This window comes from Syngnathus typhle, linkage group LG2, assembly GCF_033458585.1.
Source record: "Syngnathus typhle isolate RoL2023-S1 ecotype Sweden linkage group LG2, RoL_Styp_1.0, whole genome shotgun sequence".
NCBI classification, from domain to species: Eukaryota; Metazoa; Chordata; class Actinopteri; order Syngnathiformes; family Syngnathidae; genus Syngnathus; species Syngnathus typhle.
The window spans coordinates 16,240,883-16,268,268 of NC_083739.1; the positions used below are offsets into that span (position 1 = coordinate 16,240,883).

At 40.0% G+C, this 27,386-nt stretch overlaps 1 protein-coding gene across 2 annotated transcripts in view; it reads left to right on the plus strand.

Moving 5' to 3' along the window:
- Positions 1-3,807: 3,807 nt before the first annotated feature.
- The window catches only part of sema3b (sema domain, immunoglobulin domain (Ig), short basic domain, secreted, (semaphorin) 3B), a 47,213-nt gene continuing 23,634 nt past the window's right edge, over positions 3,808-27,386 (plus strand). The window contains exon 1 of one of the 2 annotated variants that reach the window (XM_061301451.1): positions 3,808-3,983. The gene's annotated coding sequence lies outside the window, so the exon portion shown is untranslated. Of the gene's footprint in view, positions 3,984-4,032; positions 4,621-27,386 lie in introns of those variants that run through there. The other variant, XM_061301443.1, reaches the window with a different exon arrangement.

Below are 27,386 nucleotides of genomic sequence, written 5' to 3' on the forward strand. Positions count from 1 at the left end.
ACCCAAGTGATTCCAGTCGTTTCTGACAAAGAACCGTTCTTGCCATGTTTACTTGGATTTCCTGGACTGAACTGTGCCATTTGATGGAAATGAGGTTCGAATGGTAAGAAACAAAATCTAATCACGTTCCAGATCAGAGTGTATAGAAATTCCCAATTTTGTACAATTATATTCCAGTAGATCAAAGAGAGGGAGTTTTGATACGATATCAGAAAGATAAGCAATGTGTTTGTCTCTGTACGTCAGCACATGGAACAAACAATCCCTTGAGGTCACATTCCCTTAAAACTTGCTGTAGTCGTGTTATCTGGAAGGTCGCTGTGGCAGACCTCATGCCTCTGAGCAGTCATTCATTAAAACACATGCTTGGAACCATACATAACAATTATCTCAATAGGCAGGAGAATCAAGGGTGTAAATAACAAAACAATTTGTTAACAAAAAGTATCTGCAAAACAAAGATCAGAAAAGACACAAATACCACGAGAAAATACAAAAAGTGACAGGTTTATCTTTTGATCTCATAAAACCGCAGGATTCATTTAAAGTCTTTAATTTGATTTAAGGTCAACTTTGCAAATTCATGGACAACATGTGTTCAAATAAACTCCTGGAAGTTGTTAGCTATTACCGAACGTTTTCTCTGCTTGTATCCTGTTTAAATATCCAAAATTCCGGACAAAATAGGAAAGAGGAGCAAGCAATTTAAAGTATTCTGTAGCCCCCCTTTCACTATCATTCATCCCTGTGCTGTGGACCACTGGCTTGGTTCTGGTATCCAGTTGACCTCCAGGCCTGGGAGAGTGGCCCAGAACTGTCTGGCATTCATAGCTGAGCACAGGGAACACTTTGTCCTTCTCACTTCATTCGCTCCTTCTTTTGTTTCCATTTTCTGTCATTGAGTTTGGTGGCTTTTCGTGGATCGCTGGCTTCTATCTCAAGGAGAGTCACTGAAACCTTTGACATTTAGCAAGCATTCCATTGGTTTGTTCTTTAAAGTAAAAGCGTCATGTAAAGGTAAAATGTCATTCTGCAGAAATTTGACACCTTCATCACCACCTGGATATGAATTATGTGCAGTATATGGACAGAGCTTTGTAGATTCCCACTTTACCATTATTTTAATGGCATTAAAACTATAAACTAGTATAGCATTGAATGGTTTGCAGACCTCCTTCAAGGCCAAACAGTCTCGAAAGCACTCTCAAAACCCGTTTGATTGAAAAAACATTACTTGCCACGTGAGCTGTTCTGCTCCAGTCCGGTAGATGGCAGTAACAAGAAATTAAGAATCGATTTTAGCTGCCTGGATCAGGTGCAGCACTACCCAACTCTGTAAGAGTGTAAACATTTCCAGTAGTGGTGGAAACTAGGCTTTTAGATGTGTAAAAATAAAAGAGAGGTTTTATAACTAGATTTGAGTAGAGTAGATACCATCGATGGAAACAATGCTTAAATGATTTGAAATGGGACAACTAAGTCCTTGATAATTTCCACCAATTATTCTTGGTTTCTTTATCCACATAAAAGAGAACTGCTCCTTCAGTTGCCTTTGCAGAATTGAATCAAAAAAATGTTTGTTTCGAATAACTGGTTTTGTCATCCATTCGCTAAGTGGAAGATGCCCAGTGGCATACACCATGGTCTTCTAGGAAAGTCAAAGATTTCACAGTCAGGCACATGCACACACATGCACCTCCACACATGCTTACCAACTCTATGCATTATTAAGGTTTCTGGCTGGCAAGCATACACACACTTAAAAACCGAGCAAGGTAAGGTGGTTTTGTAATTGATGCGGCTGTGTGCTCTGCTGGGCTGTAAAATTATTTAAGACTCTAATGAATCTAACACACATGCATTCTTATCAGCTTGCAAACACTCCAGCGATTCAAATGCACTTGTTTGCTGTGTGTGTGTGTATGTGAGAGAGAGAGAGCGTGTCCCAACCACGGGGAAAAAAAAGGGTTTCTCTTCATACTCTTTTCATTCTTGCTTCCTTTTGTAGGGAAGAAGTGGAGGTGTGCAATCATCCTCCAATCAAATCTACTTGTAAATACAGGCTCTTTTTAATATGTTTACAGAATATCACATATATCACAAATATCACATGTGCTGCAGTGTCAGTTCTATGGTCAAGCAGGAAGCAAAAGCAAAATCCCCATGACATGAATCATTAATGTGCGTGTGCAGGTGTGTGTCTGTGTACGTGCGTGTGCGTGTGCGTGTGTGTGTGTGTGTGTGTGTGAACTCTTTGAAGTGTATCATAACAAACGTTTTTTTTAGTGTAAGGCATGAAATATTTATACGTGATAGTAAGTATTCATATAAATACAATGACACCAGATTGTGTTACATTTGCAGGTTTGTTTCATTTGTGTAGCGCTTACACCAAAAATGCATTTTTTTAAAGTGACAGTATACAGTATTCACACTTGCTCGAGAATTTAGTGGGATGTGAAACTGTTCATTTTCAGCATCTTTGTGAATGACGCACACAGTAATGACATATACAGATGACTAGTCAAGCTTGTCATATTCAAATAATATTTGACTGACATGAGCACATTGCCCTGTGTACGCTGCATTGATTGATGTAAAGAAAGGACAATGCAGCGTAATGGAGGGCGGATGTGGCAAACTCGACCGCCGTTGCATATGTGAACGTTAAAAGTGGGCGGCTGTAGGGTGGGACAAAGGACAGAGCAAACTACGTGCAGAGTGCATGTTTATGAGCCATGTGTGTGAGATCGATGTTCAGCGTGTGTGCGAGAGTGCGCCTGTGAGAGGCCAGACGTCAGCATTGACAATAGCCTGCTGAGACCTGGGAGGTGGTCGGCTTCGTTAAAAGAGGCCTTGAACAAACACAGAGTAAAAGTAGGGAGGGAGCGATGGATAGATGTGTCCAAGGGGTGGATTTGGTGTGATGTTAAATCACGTTAGAGGGAATCAAAACGATAATGATGGTGCTTTGTCAACATGACACCAATCAATGTGTTTGGCACAGAATCACAATAATGGCTGAAATCAAGAAAAAACGTGTTTAGCACAAGTGACGTATGTGCACGTGTTGCTAGTTAAAAGAAGGTGAAATGTAAGGGAGAGAAAAAAGCCACAAAAAGAGATTTGGTCAGAGATGCAAAACTCAAGGAAAATTGTAAATTGATGTTTAACTATTAAAGGCAGAGGAAAGATGGATGAAAGTAATGTAGCCCTGAAAAATGATTTACAAGGGATGAGTCATTTCAGATAACGCAGAGGAATCGAAATGAAAAAAAGAAAACCACAGGCTCCTTTGAGGAAAGGTTAGCAATGACAGAGGAGAGATGGGCAGGGTCAAGTGAACGTACGTGCGGCGCCCCAGATAGAGAAGCACAAAGAGATAAAGACATCCCCTATTTTCTTTAATGAATAAAATGGCGGGAAATGTGCTTCCTACATTTGTTTGGTGTGAGTCAGATGATAGTATAGAAGAAGCACATCAATAACTGATGAATTAATTATGAGCAAGCATATTTCTAAATAGGCTATAAAAGTGCAAGAAGGATGTCCTTTTGTGTTACCACTGGCGGGTGAGTTGGATCCTTTCCCAGCGGACTCGAAAGAGGCGTGTTACACCCGGGACTGGTCGCCAGTCAATCACGGAGCATAGACAAAACAACATTTAAAGTTTTCGTTTAACCTTGCATGCTTGTCCGAGCTACGAGACAGATGTTCGAACTAAATTATGCATTGTGCCGCCCACAATAATTCCATTTCCAGAGACAATTATCTGAAAATCCAAGTCAAGGAAATAGTCATCAATGTACAAGGCTCCACTGGGAAACTTTAAAGGAGACATCTTTGTACGTATCAGCTGTGTACCAGATCCAAATGGGGTTGAAGACAATTGACATTGTGTTAAACATGCCACACAAGGACAGTGAAGGAGCCACTTCACCTCTAGACAGCGACGGCAGTGGAGTGGAGTGCAGCTGGAAGAGGTGCGTGTTTGTGTGTGTGTGTGTCACACGTTGAATTGCTTTCATGTCTTGTTAAGCATTTGAGTCAAGTTTTGTCTGCACAAGGCCATTTTGACAGAAACGGAGTTGCTTGTTTGTAATGGCCAGGCTTGCATATTGGTGTTTTAAAATAGTTATTAGGCCTATTGAGGGCTACCTCGTATGGTCATTTTTCCAGTGAAATGAATCTTCTCTTTATATCCTGAAGGTGTGCGATTCTAGTTGGGAAAATGGGAATGGGGCTTTAGAAAAAAGGTGGGAGCAAGAAAAAAGGTGGAGGAAGGAGCGAAATAGCCGGGATCCGCTCCTGTGTGGCGTCCCACCCCCTCCTCTCTCCAAGAGGAAGGACAGAGAGGAGCAAAACCACGCTTGCTCTCCCGGCACAGGACTCCGGGAATTCCGGGAGCCTTTGGAGTTGTGTCCACTCATACACGCAAAGGCAAATATTATGCAGCTGTAAAAATCCCAGCAGGACTCTGAGAAAGGAGTATAGTAGTGAGTTAGAAAATATCTATTCAGAATACAGTTCCCCTTTGCTTCCTCGTGGAGTAATTGGCACCTGCTAGGGGCAGTCAGAACGAGCTGACGACACAAGCCAGAGGAGCTTCTGGTGACAAAGGTGAGACATACCTTTACTGCTGGGCCTTTGCCCTTTCATATCAACTGCCTTATATGTTTTGTCGTGCAGAGGTTCGTCTGTAATGACTAACTGATGGAGGAAGTTTTGTGCGTGTTTGTGTAAGAGAGAGAGAGAGAGAGATAGTGAAGGTGTGTGCAGGTGTGTTCAATATCTCCATTCTATTGCTCTGACGGAATAGGTCAACTTGATTAAAGTTTTGCTAAGTCACATTAAACATCATCGGAAAAAAATATGAATGACTTGTGATGGTTGTTTGGAAATTGTATGCATTATTTGATGTTTCATAGCTGAGAGAACTAAAGTCACAGCTAGGCTTGCTATTTGTTTGAATTCTTAAGCTTGACAATTACTGCTTTTTTTCAGACTATAAGTCACACTCGAGTATAAGTCGCATTTTGGGGGAAAAAACAAAAACCCAGAAGAGTAACACTTCTGGAGCACTTGCAGTCAGCATGGAAAAAAACCCATAACCACTTGTGAATAAACAAATGAAAATGTTGGATGGCCTTCGATTCATCTGTCCAACCACATCCTGAGTTTGAGTAAAAATGGACTGAATTTGATAGTACAAGTCCTTACAGGACATTGCAATCTCCAGAAGCACTTGCAACCATAAATTTTAGATACGAGTGCCGCAGGTTGGCAGTGAACTCAGCTCAACTCAGCACTTTGACAAATCAAAACAGAAGCGTCAAGTTTTTAAATTTCACTCCCAATTGATGTTTACTCAGGAACCAAATAACTTTGATTGAGGAAGGTCTATTTAATGCTGCTAACCAATACAAAACACCATTGATGATCGAGCAAATAGCATCAGTGTCGTAAACGTTTAAGCACCATATTTGAATACAAATATTGGAGCAACACACATAGACATTCAATATAACAATACCCACAAGCTAAAAAGTAATGACATTCCTATAGATTTCATTCGCGAGAGATGATCTAAAAAAAAAATCTGAGTTACGAGCCTGGTCACGGAACAAAGTAAACGCATATTTCATGGAATCACTGTAGATGCATTGGTCAGCACTGATTTGCGGTACTTTTGTTCTGGATTTGTGCGTGGGTATTGTGACATCATAGCCTTAAGCTCCTCTGCCACTTTTAACCCCTTAACTCAATTTGAACCTTTGTTGCTTTCTGATGGTTAGCTCCAAAATCCACATCTTGGGTCTTTATCCCCTTCTCCACCTTTTACGATCATCTCCCATCATAAAGTTTCATGTGTATGTTGTTTTCCATGCGAAGCAAAGAATCGGCATCTTTTCCCATCCTTAGTTGATGTTTTCCCACCCTGTAGGAGGGCTTGCAGGTGTGTGTTTTGTCTGTCAACTCACCTATTCAGCGTTGTAATCCTAGGTCTTGCTGGTCTTTGTAACATTCCCCACCAAAAGCCATTTTTGACCTGGATTGTAACCCTTCCATTATCATACCACACAAGCCCATATTCGCAACAGAGCAATTGTACATATTGAGATTGACTCACTTGGGTAAAGCTCCTATTTGGGTAGGGAATTATACACTTTGTTCAGAGACAATGCGATAGTGTTTTATTATGTCGCGCTTTCGAAAACAACGATCAGCATTTTTGTTCTATTTTCCGACACGCTACCGACCCAAGCAGTAACTGAATCAGCATTAGTTTATTTTTTCTGCAGTACCAATTTGTCTCCTGTGTGATGGAAATTAAAGTGTTTTTAAAAAAAATCATATTCATCAAATAATCAACCAAATATTCAACAATTAATCGATCGATTAATCAGTTATTTAAATAATCAAATAAGGTTGCAGTGTAGAATGCTTTATATGTTGCATTCAAGGATGTAGAAAATAGCTCACTTGAGTTCACCTGGTCTGACCTCAAAGCATTGCATAACAAAAAAAAGACTGATGACCTAGCTTTGTTTAGTTGACAATTGTGACAGATCTGGCTGCAAACCTCATCTGTTTTGTGTTAGAGTCAAGGTTGTGTAATTTTACAATTATCTCTTCATGTTGTTTATAATGTTATTGTGGTTGGATCTTGTAATAGCCTGTATATCAAGATCTCAAATCCAAGAGGAGTTCCAATGGATTTTTCCAATTTGGCACACACAAATCGTAGACGCTTGTGTTTTCTGGAATGTTGAATTTTTGCTAGAGTCATATCAAAGAGTTATAGTATGCATTATTGGGGTAAAGGTAATATAGAACGATTCATATTTTCCACGAAAACAAAAGCAAGGTCAAAGTACAGCCGGAAGTGTGAGAGATTGTTGGGCAAAATAAAAGACTGGCATAACCTCTGAAGCACAGGCCGTATTGTGCACCTGCTCACATGATGTATTGGCCCTTGTGTTCACATTGTTGCAGCAAAGCAGACATTTATTTAACCTGCTGTATGGGTTCAAGGTGCCTCTACTGATTGCTGGCTGAGACCGCCAAGGTAACTTGTATGTTTTAGTTCACGAATGTCAGTGATCCACCACCACACCCTAAAAGCCATTAACCCCCATCTCAACCCCTTACTCGCTGTGAAAACCCATTAACCTTCTTCCCTAACTCTCTTCTGTCAGGCCTCTAACTGGCCACACACATCTTTGCCACTATTATCTATTCTTGCATGTATGTGTTTGTGTATGACGTATGTATGTGTATATATATATAAATGAGAGAGAGCACGAAAGAGAGAGCGAGAGATTGTATCCAGTGTCAAGTTCCCTTTGTTTGAAATATTTAAGTGTGCTGACTGTCTTGAAATATTGACTTTTTTTTTCGATGCAGCCAGATGGGACAGATGAGTCAGTTGTTCTCTCAGTCAAATAAAAAGCAAAAGTCTGTTCATGCTGCATCAAACTTTCATTGGGTTCATTTATTTATTCATCCATGCATTCTTTTAATCCTATGTACTAATAAGATTCTATTAGTGAATAAAGAATGTCAAATGTGTTATTTTTACTTTTTTTTTTTTTTGTTTTGTTTTTAAGATACAATCTTATCCGTCATGCCCGCGGCAAAAAACATCATGTCAGATTTGGGCCACGTCCTTATGTATATTGATGTGGCTTGCAATTTCCCACTTATGTTTATAATATACAGTTTATGACGTAAAATGTAGCAATTTAATAGTATACCCACCGTGTAAATTGCTAGGCAGGTGCAATGATGCCTCATACTGTGAATCCCGTTAGAAGGTTAAGGCCTGAGGTCCAATTTCTTGGTAATTACAACTGAACCATGCCTGAATAGGTTTGGGACCGCTCAGACTGCGGGGTGATTTGGGTCACGATCATACTCACACTTGACCAATTGAACTCCTCCAAAGAAGAAAATCAGCACAAATTCAATTAAAGTGAGAGGAGTCACACGTGAGTTTTGTTTCATGTGGCCAAAGCAATTTTATGATGGCTGCATTATAGTGTAATGGGGAAAGAGAGGCAGAGTGGAACGCTGCCTCGAGGTAGTATCCCATGGGAGTTTACAAAACCAGACCTTGAAGGTGATTCTTCACAAGACCATGCAAGAGACAAAACAAAAACAATGGAAGTACTTTGTGTTCCATGCTCCTGGGCAAATCTGAACCTGTGACTGAGAAGTTTTGAGAAATGCTTGCATAAAAGTGTAAAACAATTCTTAGAGCTTTGTAATTGGGTTTGATTTTTTTTGTTTGTTTTAGTTAGCGATCCTGGATTAAGGTCCCATGAAGAACAGAGGTGCCATTATTAATCAGTTGAGATTTCCAAATATACCAATTATCCAATTATCGACTTGCGAGGTAACAAAAATAATACATCACAGTGGTGAGTTTGAACTTTTGCGCAGTTGCGCAGTTGGTTACGCTACAGCCTGAACATGAAGTATGCAAGTAGGTTAACGGTCGAGTGCGACATAATGGCCGTCATATTTTACCGTTGTCATATGATATGTGTAAATAAGATACACACCTGGAATATTATGATAACAAATGAGTTGAACCTGAGGTCACAGAAAGGAACACGAGGCAAGCATATTTCTGGGTGACAAGTGTAGATAAGAATCTAATTGATGTGTAGAACTCTAAGCTGAAAATGTAATCGTTTAAAGGGAGGGGCTGCAGAAATGCTCAAAACCGCATTGTGTGTAAAGATGTTGAGCTTGATTAAACATCCATAAAACGAACGTCACTCATCTCAGCTAGAGGGTCTACAGACAGAAAACCATATATTCTGAACTGTAAAATTTGATGACAAGGCGTAAATGCCTTAATAGCCCGACTCCAATGGATAGTGTGTTTTTTTCCCTATTAATTTAGGAGTATTTCCATGAATGAGGTGAAGGGTCAGCCCTAGGCATTAACAGTCTTGTCAAAGATAAGGAAATATAGTAATTTAAACTTGCTGATTGGCCTGAGGTTAAGGTTGGGCTGAGGCCACACTGGCCAATCTTTCTTCACCATCAGCCTAGTGTTCACAGAGGAAGGATGGATGTGTTACTTGTAGCAAAGCTACAGGGGCTTAATGAAACCTCAAACACACTTTCAAGACAGCAAGGCTATGACGGTGAAATAGTGCTGGAAATCTGAAATACGGAATTTCCTTTCACTTCCATCAGTGGATGATGGTCAGGGCTAACAAAAAAAAAAACTATTGGGAGCACTAGCTTAGACATCTCAAAGTTAAAAAGCAATAATATATAAGAACATTGTCTCCTAGTCGAGATGTCATCTGAACATTGTTCCTTCACACTAAGATTCCAAAAGATGGCACTAAAGCTCCGCTTAATAGAAAAGTAAGCCTAACAAAACAGTGACTTCAGCAAATAACGGAAATCCTTTCCAAAACAAAAATCTGGGAACCCAGAACTGAAAAACACATTTTCATTTGCAAAGCAAAAGTTATACACACACCGCTGGTCTGATCCATGTGTGTTGTTGCTGTGTGTAATAGAGGAGGGGGAGGGTGCTGGGACTGTCCTGTCAGATCACCTTGAGCAGTGATGTACTGTTGAAGGTGAGCAGGAATTAGGGAGCTCCGCACAGCGATGGGGAAAGTAACGAGATTCTCACTCTCCCTGTCACAAAAGTGCACACACACACACACTTCATGTTACACATAAGCAAGCACCCGTATACTTTCAGTAACTGTCTGTTCCAGAGCAAGCATGCACACACACACACATGCACAGCATGTCCCACAGGGGAGCTCCAGGGGCTTATGCAAGGGATTTTGCTGTTCTGCAGTGTGCCTGTCAGATAAGATGGGATGCGCCTCTGCCTCCATATCCTCCTCACCCCCAACTAGTCTGTCACTCAAGTCACCTGCCATCTTTTTGCACACACACACACACACACACACACACACACACACACACACACACACGTATGCACAAGTACTGCATCCACACCACAAAGACAAAGATGATGCAAGTCGTGAGTTAGGTAGCACAATATGAAACTATAGTACATACGTATATCCTGTTAATTGAGTTTCTAGCTTGTAAGCTTTATAGCCTTTCTCAACAGCCCCCCCAAAGGCTGACTTCATGCATGAACTCTAATATACATACATATATGTATATATGTAGATGACACAAACACTCATGTTGGTATCCACTACTACACAAACACTAATGTACAGTGAGTACCAAAAAAGTATATTCTACTACCCAACAGCCAGCTTATCCACGTGTATAAATTTCTTCAACGTGTCATTGTAACATTTTGAGCAGGTATAATTGACAACAATAGACTTTGAACCTTTTGACTTATCTTTACAACCCGGGAAGAACATAAACAGAGTTCATGACTCATAACTGTCTGTGGACCCCTTTAATAGAATAGACACATATGTGTGGGGTTGGAAATGGGCTTCCTGAAGGTTTCAAAACATTAAATCTACAATGAGCAGGAATTGATGAGAAAAAACAGATTTATATTTTTGGTGCTAAATCTGTCAAATCAATCTCCACCTGATGTCGTGCTCTCAATTCTTTGCTAAGATGTTGGAATGACAGTTGGAAAAAGAAAAAACACTTGTATTGCTATTGGAATGATGATGGCATGTCAGTAAAGCTCCATTTTGATGGCTCCCGGTGGTGATTTGTGCATTAGTGAAGCCTGCCCGGTGTCCTGTCAATTCCTCTCTGACTGAACCAACATCGGGTAGGATTTCATTTCATTGAGGTTTTCACTTGAGTTGGACAAAAAGTCATTCAAGATTGTTTGCTCGGCAAATCTAGGGTTTTAATTTGATGTGAATTTTCTGCCTCATAAGACCTATCGGCAGAGATCCTCTCTGTTGATCTGCTCATTTTCTGTTTTACTGTTGTGTTGGGCTCAAAAGCGCATCAGTGACTCTGGTTGCCATTTCCCACAAGCGAGAAGCATTATATAAAGATATGCAGTTAAGTTCCGCACCAAATCGGCCATGGAGCAACATTATAGTTCGAATATATTACGCGCCTAATCAGTTTTTACAAGAAAAGCACAATCCATCCATACAAGTGTGGCTTGTATAGCTCATTTTACTACCCTCTGATGAATTAAAAAAAATTGCAAATTTTCATTAGATGGTCCATAGACCACTCCACTAACTAGAATTATGTTGAAATGAAAACATTTCAATATTACACATTAAATTTCTCTTGCTGATGCATTCACTAAGAGCACTATCGTTCCCACCAGCATTCGACCCCCTCCCCGGGCTACTCATCCTCTTGGCAGCTCTACCAGCTAATTGACTCAGGGGTCCCAGAGGGGAGGTGGGATCATGCCACATTTCCAATTTGGCTTCCCCTCCTTTGAATAAAAGCTACACCCATCCTTCTTTTCAACCGCCCCCCCACACTTCTTTAAAATCAGTGTCTCCCAAATATTTAATTCAACAATAACAAACACACATGACAGTGATGGGAAATGACTATTGTTTCAAAAAAGCTAGCTGTCTCAGTATTATGCTTTTCATTGTTTTCCACAGCCAGTTGGCAATATGCTCACTCGGCTATAGACTTGAAAGGAGAGACACACATAAAGCGAATCCTTTGGGGCTCACCTTCAGAGAGCATCCTCCTCCACAAACTGCACTTTGGGATGGGTGTGCCTCACTTTGTGTCAGTGTGTTTGCGTCTCACATGCACAAGTGAGGTTTTGTCCCATGAACCAGCATACAGACAAAGAACAATGAGAATTAGTCATTAATGCCGTATCTACATTGTGAGTGGCTGCATGTGCACTAAAGCATTTCGGCTATTGTTTAACACACTCACACAAATGCACAATGCTAGGCAGCTTTGGGGCTTTAGTTCCAGGGCAGGAAGCATGTGACGTACAGTACATATGAGCGGCAGCTTTAGCGGCCATTAGCAAGATGACATTTTCAGATGCACAGATAAAGAATTTGGGCCGTAGGCTCGGACGTGGAAAAGACATTTGACTTGTGGTAGACTCGCTACTCACGATACACTGTGTTTTGGAGCACTTGGGGTTTCGTCCTATGGAAAGATAATAATCAAATAATCCACCGATATCACGAGTCTGTTCGTTTTAAAACTTAACTAGTTGCTGTGTTTTGCTGTTGACCAAAAATGATCTCCTAATCCATAATGTCTCAGGTTACGACTGTCAGGCATCGATCTGAAGCCCATCATGAACGCCTTGACGGGCTTCAGATTGAAGTCACTGAACGTCACCAAGGAGTGTTGACAAAAGGGATGCACAAAGACACGGCAATATGGTTTTAATTGCCAAATGTCGGGCTGGGAGTCTTTTTCATGTGACCACTGACTATGAAGTGGAAAAGAGAATTTGGCTCTTGTCTCATGGGGGTGAGGGGCCTGCATTCAAACAGCCTTCATATACCCCATATGTTTATGTATCATCCATCATTGCATCCAACATCCGGCACAGTTCTCCAAGGGGAAGTTTTCAGGGGGAACAAAGTGGAATAATGTAATGCTCTGTTGCCCCTCACTTTAACACATGCTGTTGTATCCAAAAAAGAAAGATAAGATCTCTTTCATAAAAATCTTAATCAACGCAGGATGTGCACTATATTTAATAAACTTTTTAACATCATCTAAATAGGAAACGGTGGATAATCGAATTTGTTCCATTGTCCAACTGTTTCCATCATAAAACCTTCATTGATCGAGCATGAAATGTGAACTTGTGTAACAAATGCCACTGAAGTCTTACTAGTTTCATAAGACCCTGCCAACGTATTGTGTATATTCATTTAATCATAGTAGTAGTTTGTTTACTGTTACTATATTCATTCAAAAGTAAAATGTACATTCCAGACTACGTCTCACAAATAAATTAAGCAAAATCTTGTGCATCGTGCACCCCCTACCCCAGTAGAAACATACTCTACAGTACCATAGACATAATACTGCACAGATTGCAAAACTGCCACGTCTTCAGAATCTTTCGTTAACATGTCACACACTAAAGAATTTTAACCACGTTGTGGGGTTTCAAGATTCCCCATTAATATGTTCGCGCTCATCATGTCACACTTGGTGCTTTGCAGCGGTTTAACAGCGAGCGAGACTGTAACGTCGTCTTCATGTCATCTTGGAGAGTGGGGATAGAAAGGAGGGTGTTGAGTGCTTGTGGAAGCAAGATTCCTCTTAAAGCCAGTCGAGCATAGAACATAAAGCTAACAACCTTCTCAATTGTGATCTCGATTGTACTTTATTCTATACCCATTGACCCTCTCACAGATGAACCCTGAGATTCAATCAAATCTCTGCTTTATGGCTATATAACGATCATCAAAAGTTCACTCGGTTACTGTTCCAATGATGTAACAGATTATTTTCATTGAAATAATTGGGGTATGTCTGCAGCTTTATTTCAACGTAAAAGCAATAAACTACCTGCTCGTGTTTGGGAATGGTAAGTCGCTTCAGATAATGGCCACTTCATCCATTTTAATTAATAGCAGGAATTTGATTGAAATCATTTTCAATTCATTGGATTTCCTGCATCATGATAACTTTCATTTGGAGTTCTGTGGTCATCAACATATTTTTAATATTTTTACCACCACACTGTTTACCTTCTGTGGTAACCCGGGATTATGGTAATGGTTGCATTACAATGGAACCCCATGAAAAAAAAGCAAAATAAAAAGCAATTCCAATCACAGTCAGAGTAAGATGAACTCAGTGCTTGGCAGATGGAAATATTTAACATGTTCAACAATAATAATTGTCCACTCGACTGTTTTCTGAGCAAATCAGGAAGGAAAAATCCCCCTTAATACAGCACCACACCACCGGTAATCAGGTCTTTTCTGACTTTGAGCATTATCCACCCAAAGCTCAAATTTGGCCCGTCGGTATGTGCTTTCACCAAAATGTGAAATTTGGAACTAAATTGCCACGAAGACAAGTTGCAGAAACCAAGGACACAGAAAGGACAGCAGAGACGAAAGAATTCTTGCGTGTATTTAGTGGCTGGCCTCTTTTGCTCCACTCTCCCTTTGCTCTCCTCCTGACATGAAATAGTCATTAGGTGTAGCGGTAATCCAGCCCAGATGTCTTTCCACATTAACTAATGTACAATCTGAAATTTCAGGACCGTGCGCATGTGGCCAGCGTGTCCGTATACTACACAGCACCATGGATGTGCGTCAGTGTCCTTAAGTATGCCGCTCAGTCCGGATTCCAGCTTGTATTTGTGTTTCAAGCGTCAGACCGTTCGCACGACAAGATTTCCTGTTCTAAACTCGACAGGTGCTAAATAATGAAAACGTAGAACGAGCAAGAGAAGGGAGAGAAAAAGCAAAGTTTATGAGGCCAGGGAGTGTAGAGAGAAGGAAGACGAGTGAGTCAGCGGGAAGAAGCAAGTGTTTGTCCTGAAATCCAAAACAGAACCGCATTTTTGTGCTTGGTCTGAGCAGCTGATGGCAAGCGGGGCCAAATAGTCACACAACACTTTTGATTACTGGCGGCAGACAGGAGATGGGTTTATGCTTGGTGTGAGATTAGCTTTAAGGCAAAATCATCATTTTTTATTTGTTTTGTGCTTAAATCAAGCAAATAATCTCCTTTGAAATACACATAGTGTGACAGACAGACTGGAGGGTATGGAAGAAAAGCACAAACGAGGCAAACAACACTGGGAGAAATATCACGAGGGAGGATTTGATGATCGGAATGTATGACAGCCACTGTATACAAATATCGTGACATCTATGTCTTGTACAATATTCAGCAGTCGAAAATATACTTGGTTTTTCATATGCATATGATCACTGTTAGCCGTCCGTCCATCCATCCATCCACTGCCCGCCCGTTCTTTCGTCCGACTCTTTCTCAGTAAGCGATAAGAAATTTCATGGTGTTGAATAAGTAACATCCTAAGTCGAAGTTCACATCCTGCCACAGATGGAAATCACTTGTCCTGGCTAACTTTTTTTTTCCACCCTGTCATGAGGAAATTGTGTATTATAAAGATACATTCATGAGGTGAGTTGGCTGTCCATCACTTTCTGCACCTTCTTCATCAGTGCAGATCTTAATACGTGTCTGCACTATAGCAAACATAGCAACATAATTTCCAATTTATACCCTTTGAGTTTTGCCTGATTATCTTTAATAACTTTGAAGTCACAATGGTGGCTTGGCTGTGGTCTTGAATAACCGTTTCGGATGCTTTCGTCTTTGTTGAGCTCCAACTTGGCAAATTGTTCCGTGTAAAGCAATTTCTCTGGGTCTTTAACTATTTTCCGACTTGCCCTCCGGCCCTGTTTTCATCTGAACATTTTAGACTAATAAAAAAACTGGTCAGGGCTGGGGATTTTAATATTGACATGACACCGTTACATAAAAGACGACCAAAAGATCTTAAACAGGATGAGCTCTCACAACGCTGACCATACATTGGATCGTTATTTTTCTTGTCCACTTTGACATGGTATAACTGTGAAGACCTGCTCATCAGTGGATATAAATGTGTCTTCTTCACTCTGCCACCATATGCTGATTTTCCTGTCATCTTTCATCCCGCTCTTAGAAACCTGGGGGTGACCTCTGAGCAATCCCTCTCCTTTGACAGTCATATAGAACATCTGCCCAATTCATGTTCCCCCCACACCCTTGCCCACGCAACCTCAATAAATTCCTTTTCAGTAGTCCCGCTCAGGAAATGGAGATGCTCATTCATGCCTTTTGTCTGCTACTGCTCTGACCACTTTTTTTTACTCTGGATAGCCCACAAGCCTTCCAGATTGCACCCGCTTTGCAACCTATAAAGGAAATTCCCGACAGCCCATGGCTGTGGCATCAATAAATCAATTGTTTCTCAAACCAGACCGTAACTAACACCCCAACACATTTCTAAACTCACATACCCTAGATTAGAACATCCTATATGAAGTGCATTGGATGTTTTAGGGTTGTGTTGTTTACAATGGCCTCTCACTTTAACGTCCTTAGTACATTGTGCATATAGTGTGCCGCTCAACATTACAAGCGAGTATCTAATGAGAGTGAGTCTACACAAAGGATTTGTTATCGACCAGTGTGGCGTTTCATCAATTTAAATCAGATCAGACACAGCTGTACGCAGACGCCTGTCTGTAACTCTATACGCACACACGCACATGCACACGCACACACGCACACACACATAGTTGGCACAAGGAATCCTACCTCACGGGCATCTTGGAGCAAGGGAATAGCAAAAGAGACCAAACTCAAAACTGAATGTCATAAAGAAATTCGTCATTTTCCTCACTCCTGCACGAATGCAAAGTGAGTGATCAGAACCAGCTGAGTTTTACTGGCTCCGTGACCACATCAAAATCATCCATTAAGTTCATTAATGTGACTCTAAAGTGATTGTTATTTTCTCCCATGCAGGTCCTCTTCTTTCAATTTGAAATGTAATTGTCACTTTAAGTTACTGTCGTGAGCACCACTTTTCAGTAGGACATAAATGAAGCCGCAAAGACATGGTCAGATAGAAGTCCTTAGATTCTAACCAAATTAGTTCATGTCTTAAAAATAAACGTTGTCTGATCATTTGTTGTGTTTGTACAAATACTGCACATGCACATAAATAACTCTGATGACATTTCTAGCATCAATGTTGCACTAACACTGCATGAAAAGTGTCCTGGTTGGTCCACCAGCATTGAAGATAAAACTGGCAACCCAGCGTCACCATGGCAACTATAAATTCCTCTTCTTGCAAGCCAGTGTCCCATAATAAGAGAATTCACTTTATCTGGTTAAGTGTTGAAACAATTTTGAGATCCTGAAAATGGACCTACTCCACATTAACTGGCTGTATATGTCAGTGAACGTGAAGCTGAAACTTCAATGACATTTTGTTTGCTTTATTTGGAAGTCATCCTGGTGTTATATTGGGGCAAAGTTATTATTATTAAAACTGCCATTGTCCAGCTCCTAATGGGAATCAACTGTACTCAGTTCAGACGTGTGGGTCTTGTGAAAAGCATTGTGAAAAGAAAGAGCTACATCAATCAATTTGACAACAATGGAACATTAATAATTTTGAGAATAATAATTGTATATATTAATAATCAATTGTAATCAACCAGTTTCAATCAATTTAAAATCAACAGGCTTTGAGTACTTGCAAAGTCAGTGAGCCTATGAGAGATTGGCCGGAAAGCAACGTGGAGACGATGACTGGAATGTGTCTGTGTGTGTGCGTCTGTGTGTGTGCGTGTGTGTGTGTGTGTGTGTCAATGGAGATCCATGGACGGCTGAGGAGTGGTGGGGCGGACTTTGGACAATTACAAGAATTGCTCTCTGCATACCTTCATACCTTCCACGCTCTCTCTCTCTCTCTCTCTCTCTCTCGCTCTCTCTCTCTCTCTCTCTCTCTCTCTCTCTCTCTCTCTCTCTCTCTCGCTCTCTCTCTATCGCTCTCTCTCTCTATCGCTCTCTCTCTCGCTCTATCTCTCTATCGCTCTATCTTTCTGTGCCCCCCCTCCAGACACCTACTGTACTAACATACACACAAGCAGCTGTCAATGCCCTCTGTCCTCATCCATTCATCCATGGTTGTCCTCCATATGTGCCGTGTAATTCGGGTTGTGTGGTCCCCCTTTCGCCCAAAGTCAGATAGGATGGGCTTCGCTTCCCCGTGACCTTGAACACGATATGTAGTTTAGAAATGGAAAAGGATGGATATTTACTGAGATAACATAGAAAATACACTATCCATTAAAGCAAGGATCTCAAACTTGAGGCCCGGGGGCCTTTTGTGGCCCACAGCATGATATTTTGTGGCTCCCCCATCTGTATTTGTCATGTTGTTAACCTAGGTGTTTCTACTTTTTTTTTTTTAAATCACTCATGGGCTAGCATTGATCAGGCTGATGAGCTTTTGGCAAATCATAATTCTGAAATAACACTAAGAGGATGTCTTTTTCAAAATCCACCGTGAAGAGAAAGGTTGGCGACCACAACAGACAATTTCAAGTTTAGCAGATGGAATGTTCACCCAACATGGAATGCATAGAGAAAGTTGCGGCGCTCAAGAAATCAGACATCATTACTCAGCTAGACATGCTGAGCCATGTGCAAAGTACCGAGGAGATAAGCTATGTTGTTCATGTTTAACTGCACTGTAATTAGTAAAAAATGAGAACGTTTGTTGTACTTTTTTGAGGAGTTGAAACCCTTTTCGTGGAATACTTGATGTGGCCCAGACACTCTCTTCAGCAACCCCCACATAAGTCGAATTTGAGATCCCTGCATTAGAGCAAGTTTACAAATCTCAGTTTCCCTTTTGTACATTATTACACAACCGCTGTGCGAGGAAGGAGCCATCTTCCATCATCTAGCATTATCAGCTTCTTTTACACTAATAGCCATCATATTCCTGCCCTTTTCCAACTTGCTGTTGAGTATAAACCGCACTGAAATCCCCCCAACTATCTTCCTTTTAAGGTAGTAAGATGGCGCCTGCGTAAATGGCGAATCCTGGAATGCAATGACTGTTAATGTAATGATATGGCTGCAAACATTGCCTTTCATTTTAATACAGATCTCATGTGACTATTATATGAAATATGTGTTTAAAAAAGGTCTGCAGTTTACTGCTTGCTTTAGTTTTTCATATCGTAGCTTGAAGCAAGAGCTAAAGAAGCATTCTCAGAAAAAAAAATCATGCAATAGAAATTTTCTTTGAATGTTTTTTATGGTACTACTGAATTTCCATTCAAATTTGTCAGTGGTGGCAACCAGGTTTTTAATTTTCATGAAGAAATGACATAACATTTATAATTAGGACTGCAACTTAATTATAGATCTTTTTCGGGGACTTCTATTCTCGTATCTTGATTCATCTTTACACATTGCTTCCATTTAATTGCGCTGTTGACAAACATTTTTAGCTTCGGCTAAAGTCAGGGCTCTTATTTTCTCACAAGACTTCAGGCATGTTGACACTTTGGGAAATGAAGTGAGCTGAGGATAAGGGGATTTGTTACAAATCCCATCTGTCATCTTCCTCCTAAGTGGTCTCATATCTCAGTTTGCATGGGTGGATTAGAGTTTTATACTCAGAAAATGATAAGTACATTACAGCGAGGTGGAACCATGAGGGAGGTCCTCTATCATTTTTACTTCTTATATGATGCTTTGCTGGCACTCCACCAAACTGGTGTGGTGATAACACTGGTAAAAAAAAAATGCACAAAATGTTAAGAGAAGTAAATTTAGAGATGTATTTGTTGCATGGATTCTGAGTCTGCCCATATATTTTTTGCTAGCAAATTATGTTTTCATGAAAATAATATATTTAATAATATTTATGAATTCAGGGTTAGGCTCAGCAACAGGTGATATTTTTTCGGAACTGTCATAGCCATAAATTACAAAACATGGTACAGTTGGTATTGCGAAAACCTTTGTAGGTCAATCTTAACCACAATAAAATGAAAATATTTCAAAAACTTGATGTGCTGGAAAAAGAAAAACCCAAGGTATTTTTTTTAAATCAGCGTCAAAAATATGTTTAACGACACATAAAGGCATCTCTGATTCCGATAATGTGACACTTGCGGTCACGCTCACAAACATTGACCTTCTGTTCGCCTACAAAGGCTTGCATTTATTTTTAGCATTCCTCGCCGTTGCTGCGGGGACAGTTGGGCGACTGTGACCTCTGCCATTTGCTTTCAATGAGAAATTGTGATCGTGTTTACAGTAAACGTGAGAACATATGGAAATATTTACAACACAGTTGTGTCTGTCCTGTGTCAGGACTTTACTTGCTAATATTCATTGTCATTTCTGTGATTTTTAGACAGTTAAATTGCATCTGATATTGCTGGTGACTTCTATACATTCATAAATTAAGAATTACAAATTAAAAAAGTTAAGGATTGCAGGTATGACCAGATGGTTGCAGTCTCCATTTGAAATGCTTTCCCAGGCTTTTATTACTGTCTCTTTCCATTCTTGTTTCCTTCTGGGGCGGGGTTCTCCCTTCCTTCAGGAGGTAAAATGCAGGCTCTATTGGGTTATGGTCCGCTGACTGACTTGGCCAGTCTAAGAGCTTCCACTTAACATTATAGATTCATGCTGAAATACAATCAAATTGCAAATAAAAGTAAGAAAAAACAACTGGGATTCAAGTCACTCTCTGGATATAATTAAAAAGCCTTTAATATGTCATTTCATATCAAAATGGACATGACACCCCAACGCGTTTCAGATTTGCTGGCCGTCCTCAGGGGGACACCTCCCTCCCTAAAGATCACCTCTGGTTTTACTCCTTGGTGGTCCAGAAAGCACTCATCTTTTCTTCTATTTTCAAACGCTTCATGTACTTTGGGTGTACAGAGTTAATGATCTAATTATCTTTGCCACCATCAAAGAACCTATTAGCATGAAACACTCACAGTGTATTATGTCCAATTAGTGGCTTTGTGCAGACCGGACTCATTAAATGTAGCAATTAATTAGAGAGGATGAATGGTCATTGCTCTCATGTCTCTTCTGCACATTGTAAAATGAATTGTGTGAACTACATGGTCGTCCCCGGGATGTCAAATGGGCCCTTGTAAGTGTCACTCTGGTGTTATATATGCCACCAGAATTTTGGCCATGAAAAAGATTATTAAGAAATAATGAGAAAGGGCGTTCTTATGTTCAAAGAATTAAAGATTTATTTGTTTGCACTTGTGCAGTAGTGTGTCTCTTGATTAATGGAATATACTGTATATTTACCATTTACTCAACACTAATAGGACGTACAGCAGGAGCTTTTTCGGCCCGATAGTCCCAGGTTCAAATCTTTTTTGAAGGGAATATTCTGCACAATCCCATGACAATTGGTGTCAGAAGCGAGATGGTTAGTCATCACCATGCTACGTCTATATGGGAACTAGGCCATTTTACAGAAGGCACAAAAAGTGTGACAGAGTGCGTTATCATTGCATTATGTATGTGAGCTAACAACTGTGCCAGAGAGCCTGACTGTAATGCAAATGTTTAACATTTCAACCCCACAGATCTGAGTTCAGTCCAGGTTGAGGGCACGACTATGAGTTTTGTGTCAAATGATGTCAGACTGACTTGTCGGAAGCCCATCCATGGCATGCCAAAGTGAGCTCTGTGTAATATGCCAGTAAATTTTGCAGTTTTTCTTTTTTTCTTGTACTTTGTATTTCTATCAGGGTTGCAGTAGTTTGGGAGTTTGCATTATAGTGAGTTTTTATTTAGTTGTAACATTTAAATTCACTTTAAGTACAAACTAGTTTGTAGAGTAGGTTTGATCATTCTTAGTTTATCTTTCTTTGATACGGCCGAAAAGTAATTTTGAACTAAAAACATTTGAAATGAACCCTGAAAGTTCACATATGAAATTAATTGGAAACCATGAGAATTAAATTCAGTTTTACAAACATAAAGTGTAGTGTCAGGTAGCATTTTTTTTTTTTTTTTAAAGCACTCATATTTTATTTTGTTTTTTTTAGCGGCAACAAAATTGTCCTTTCAATTTAATTTATTTAGTCAGTTCTCATTAACTATAATAACATTGATTTTTATATGTAATATAGAACGTCATGTGAAAAAAGTTCAGATTTTCTTTCAATATAAAATGTACTGGTGTGCTCTCAATGAATCAAATTTCCCGGTACTATGAAAATGAATGGAGCAAAACGAGCATTGGTTTTTTTAGCTCCTCCAAATGGTGTCATGCCTCTGTGCTTTGTGGACTGATGCCAAATTCTACACGTGTGTGTTTGTGTGCAGCCTCTTTGGCTAGTACACAACTAATTGACAGCTTTTCCCCCTTTTGCTTTTCCCCTCAAAGCGGTGTGGTGCGACCACATATTTACAATGGCATAAGGAAGCAGCAATTTCTTGAACTTTTCTCTTCCACATGGCAAGGCAAGCAGTTTGTGGCCACATGCTTCTGCTGACTGATCCGGTTGATCATATGTCGGGTTTCTCTAGCTTTACATGTGCCGTGCATACTTACTCGATTTGAATCATATTCCATAAATTACATTTTTCTTCCACATGATGTGGCCAACCACCGTTCCTTCATTATTCCTTCCAAAAGAGCCACACGGGACTCGCTAGTTTGCACGCAATACAGTAATCCCTCGTTTTTGACTCGGGTTATGTTCCGAAAAGAACCCATGATAGGTGAAATCCGTGAAGTAGGAACCTTTTTATTTTCACCATTATTATATAGGTATACCATTGAAACCAAGGAACAAAACCTGATGTCAGGCCCAAGCATTTGTTTGACAAAGTGAAGTACACACTTTCTTACAAATAACTAGAATAATATAATAATTTTAATCATCAAAATGAAGTACGTACTATATAGCAGGACAAATTGTGACTCATGCCTATTTCGCTGCACTGCTGACTCCGCTCTGTAGTGTCTTTTTCTTCTGAAGCCATAACACAATGCACTGTGAAAACAAAATCCGTGAAGCAGTGAGGCCGTGAAAGGTGAACCGTTGAAATAATGACCTTATATTCATATTCCATTTTTGTCATGCAAATGTAATTCATCCGACATCGCCATCCAAATTCGCTTTTCTATTTTGAGAGGCCATGTTGCGAAAGCTGCCTGTGGTATCTCTGTGTTAACAGCCTGATGGTTTCATTTACACAATGGGGAAGAACAACAAATCTTAATCGATTGGCCGTACATTAGTAGTCCTTTGGTGATATCTCGCCCTGTGGTCTGACAACATGATGACTGGGAAATTACCCACAGACTGCAGAAGCTAAGACTATAGTTTCAGAGAATCCATCACTACACGCTACTGCTGCTTGATGACTGGGGTCTTGACTTCATTATTTTCACTTTTTCGATGCCAGATAATAAGTAGTTCAAACTGGAGTCCTGATCACATTGCACCATGTCATGGAAATCAGCACTGATCAAAAATATAATTTATTTATTCTTTTATGAATATCGAAATGTCGACAAATAAAAGTCATCTTTTTTTTTTTTTTTTAAATCATTAAAAAAATGATAGCAAACGATACACGACATGCCCTGCACTCATTTTTAACAATGTTACCGGTCTGATGTAAAATGAAGTTAGCCAAATTTAATCGTAAAACATATATATCAATAAAAGTGTCTACTTTGAAAATAAATTACATGATTGGGGAGTCTTACTCCTCTTATTGAAGCTGCTCCTTCTTTGTGTGTTTTGCCAAATAAACGCTTTGGGTAATTCAGAATTAACAGTATGAATAGTCCAGCCTCTTTTCTTCTTCATACAGTGCGATGTGCTTCACGTAGTGACACAACAGTGCCAGCAAAGTGAGAGCCAAATGAAAGATGGCGCTCCGTTACTCCTGGAAACAGTTACACAGCACATGTTGGCTAAAGGAAAGCTTCTGTTTGCATTTTAAAAGGCAGTATAGACACTGAAGATAATAAATAACGGTGGCTCTCAAGTTTCACGGGTTTGAAGATGAAGTCGCAATATCTGTGCAATGAATCTTGGTTACAATCATATGAGAACACTCGGTGAACGCTTGTCAACTTTATGCTCCTATGCTCTGTGCACCCCAATGTGGCTTTGCCATCCTCATCATCTTGATTTCATTATTTGCCATCTGGATGCCAAAAAAATGGTCATGTCACGGTCCAACATGCTGTTTGTTGTTGGGGAAGGAATACTATTAACGTTGCATTATCTGGAACCGTTCAGTATCGGGCTTAAGACACTTCTAAAGGCGCAGACTGGGACCCAAAACTCCAAAGCATAGTTTCATGTGTGAAATATTCGCACGCAAAATAGCGAGCCTGCTAGCTAAAGTCACGATAACAGCGCACAATACATTTCAGAGTGAGAAGAGTACGTCATTGCCTTCAATCCGAGCAACAATGTCGACTTTTCAATCAATTTCCCAAACATACCATAATCTAAATTTTAGCTGGATTTTTGTCTTCATATAACATATTTTCAAATACTAAAATCATCATTTAAGCTATTTAAAGCAATTTTGGATGAGCCTAATATATATATAGGAGTCCTGAAGAATCCTGATAAATACATTTTCATAAAAGTCATAGATGACCTAGTCGTCAAAGTGCCAAATATCAGTCGTTTGTGATATCTCTGTTGGAGGTGTCAGGTTCAAAGCTTCATCCTGTGAATAATTCGTTGACAAGGTCGATATCAATGGACTTTTTTGGGGAGTAAATGACTATATCCTGTCTTCGCCCTTCTCCTTTCTCTTTAATGCTCAAATAATTTGTGATAGGAAAAGTCAAGCTTCTGTCCCTTTCGTAAATCTATCCACCAGCCTTTGTCTCTCCTCATGCTGCTTAGGCCCCCTCCCTCCCTTGACACGTGGACTCCGAGAGGGGGGTGGGGAGGTTTGAAGAGGGAAGCCAAAACACAGGGAAATGACAGTTTGTTTGGCTAGGACAGTCTAATACTGAGAGTGTTCTAATCCTGTTCCACTTGGCCGACAACCTGCAACCTCAAGGCGGATGGATGGAGGAAGCCAGGGAACAGAGGCTGTGCTGGAGAAAATTATTTCATGATGTACAATATATGGGCTAAACTGCTTTGACCCAATTCGCCATCATAATTCAAATAAACTACCAGGTTATTCTTAAAATAAACACATCACTGTTGTTCTATGAATTGTGGTCTAACAATTGAAGGGACACAGCTTTACATGTCTGTTATAGTGCTGGCGCTAATATTATTGTTTGTTGTATTTGTACGCAAAGTTTATTTCAAGGCTAAAATAAAATAGCTTGGAGTTTAGCTATAGTTTTGTTATATTTGAATGTATCGATTTCCCCTTTTTTTGTCAATTATTTGACATTTGCATTAGGATTGGCATCAATATTTTAAAGTCATAATTAGTTTGCACCAAACAAAATGTAAACAGGAGGTAAATATTTTCATAACTGAAAAGAACAATTAAATGAATTGATCATGCAATCTGTAAATTTCTTCAAATGCACATTTAAGAATTGAATAAGCGGATTCCTGAGACTCTTCAAAAATTATTTCAACAAACATCCAGTATATACGTATCAGCATTATCAGCATTTATGCAGTCACTAGCAACAGAAATGTAAAATAGAAATATTGTTGATAGAGGCGCTCAATATGCTGTGTGATAATGTCACGATCTATTGAATATATGAGCTAATGTCTGCGAGAGCGGAACGCTGTTTTCCAGTAGCCTCAGTAATCCCGTGACATCTGATCAAACTGCACTTTGCGTGGTGTTTTTGTTCACGTTCCAGTTTTGATTTGTGTGTGTGCACACTCACTGTGTTTGGAAGCTACCGTAAGCTAATCACAGATGTTGCCTCTGTGATAACAAGGCGTGTTGCCACGTTTCCGTGGTAACCTCAAATCATCTGCTTTCTTTGTGCATGCGATAGTGTGTTTGTGGCTCCTTTCGACCTGCACTGTGCTTCTCATACATAAAGTGTTACCTTTGCAACGCCACTGTAAATAAACAGATAAATTCAGAGTTATCACAAGTACTTCTATGCCTCCTTCTTTTCGAACTTTTTGTGCCAGTCTAAATAGCCAGTGGAACCATGTTGGCTTTCACAAGACAATTCTGGTACTTGTACAGACATCTGGTTTGTGGGATTGGCTTTGCAATTGTCTGCAGAGACATTATGCGTGCACCACACACTTCAAGTGCAGCAAGGCGACACTAGGAATATTTTCCTCATTATGTTTGGGGTCTCGTTGAAACAATTGAAAGTTTCCACCCACTCCCACAATCTGTTTAAGTGTTTTAGACGTTGAATGGTGTGTTTGATGCACACCAGAAAGAAGGACCATCGAGGGACCCCTCCCAAAACAAAAACCTAGACGGTAGATAAACAATAATATATTTTATTAAACACAGTAATTGACACAAACACTGTAAGCAAACCAAAGAAAAAGGTTGTATAATACATACTGGTTATATCTAAACAAGGATGTCACAAGCAAAACAAAAAACTATTTTACAAACATTTCTCAGAAAATGCTGATGAAGATTCGTTACATGCTCACTACGGAGAACAAGGGGAATGTGGAAATCAATTCCCGGAAAAATCGGCAAGTACCCTAAAGTCAATTATCTGGCCGGGCACCTGTCATATTTCTGGGGAACGGTGGGCTCTGCCCATTCTCTGCCTGTGTATCTGCAGCTATTAACAGCGAGTAAGAGACAGCGCCACATTGTTGTACTTTGTCATTGATATGGGCCAATGTCAGCTGTCTCTCGGGTGCCCGCCTGCTGCCCTGATTTGACGTCCCTGCCTGAAAGAGTTTGTGCGGCAATTGGTAGTGAGTCTTAATCTTTCAAATCCCTCACTTCGGAAAAGTACATACAGTAGTGTACATCCATATCCTCTTGACTTCATTACTGTAGTAATGAATTTTGATTGTGAATTGTGTGATTGTGAATTGTGTAGTAATGTTATTGCGATCTTTACCATGTTACCATGTATGTAAACTTGCAAAATACAGAACCCGACATTCCTATACTGCACATGCAGAAGGTAATAATGGTACAGGGAACGATAGAACGTAATAATGATAATAATAATAAAATTAAAAAACAGCTGCAACAACAACAAAAATGTCTACTGAATAAAAGCATTGTCACAAGGTGTGATCATCTATTTAACCTGCACGAAGCGCCAGGACTGATGCATGTGTGGGCCTCTAGACGGTAAATGTTAGTGTTCAGTCTCGTATTTTTAAGCCTTCATCTTTGAGTAGGTGATTTCCCTTTCTTTAGTCCTCCACAACACTGATCTTTTCTGGGTTCTTGTATCAGCAGGAACAGTTCACCAATAGCTCAAGTTTGATTAAAGCATAGAACAGAATTACAGGGTCAGGCTGTGCTGACATTTGTGGTACGAAATGCAAACGTCAAGTTTGTTTGGAAATGGCTTCATTTTGTTTAATTTTCGGTTTTGCCCTGCATACAGAGACACCTTTATAAGCCGGTGTTCAGCCAGCTAGATTTAATAGTGGTGGGAACTAGTGCAGAAATGTGCATTCCACTGCGAAATACTGCTTTGTATGTGTGTGCGTGTGTGCGCATGAAAGCCGTGGCCATGCAAGGTGTTCTAATCCACGTTGTGACCTTCAAAACCTGCTTTGCAGCACACGTGAGAGGTTTTCTCCAATTTTTTTATTTGTTGTTTTGGATTAGAATATTTCTTACTTGATTCATTCTTGCAAAATCATTTCACACATGCTGTTCTCCAAAACACAAATAATGTATACTGTATGCCCCTCCAAAATATTTTAGAATAAAATAAAATG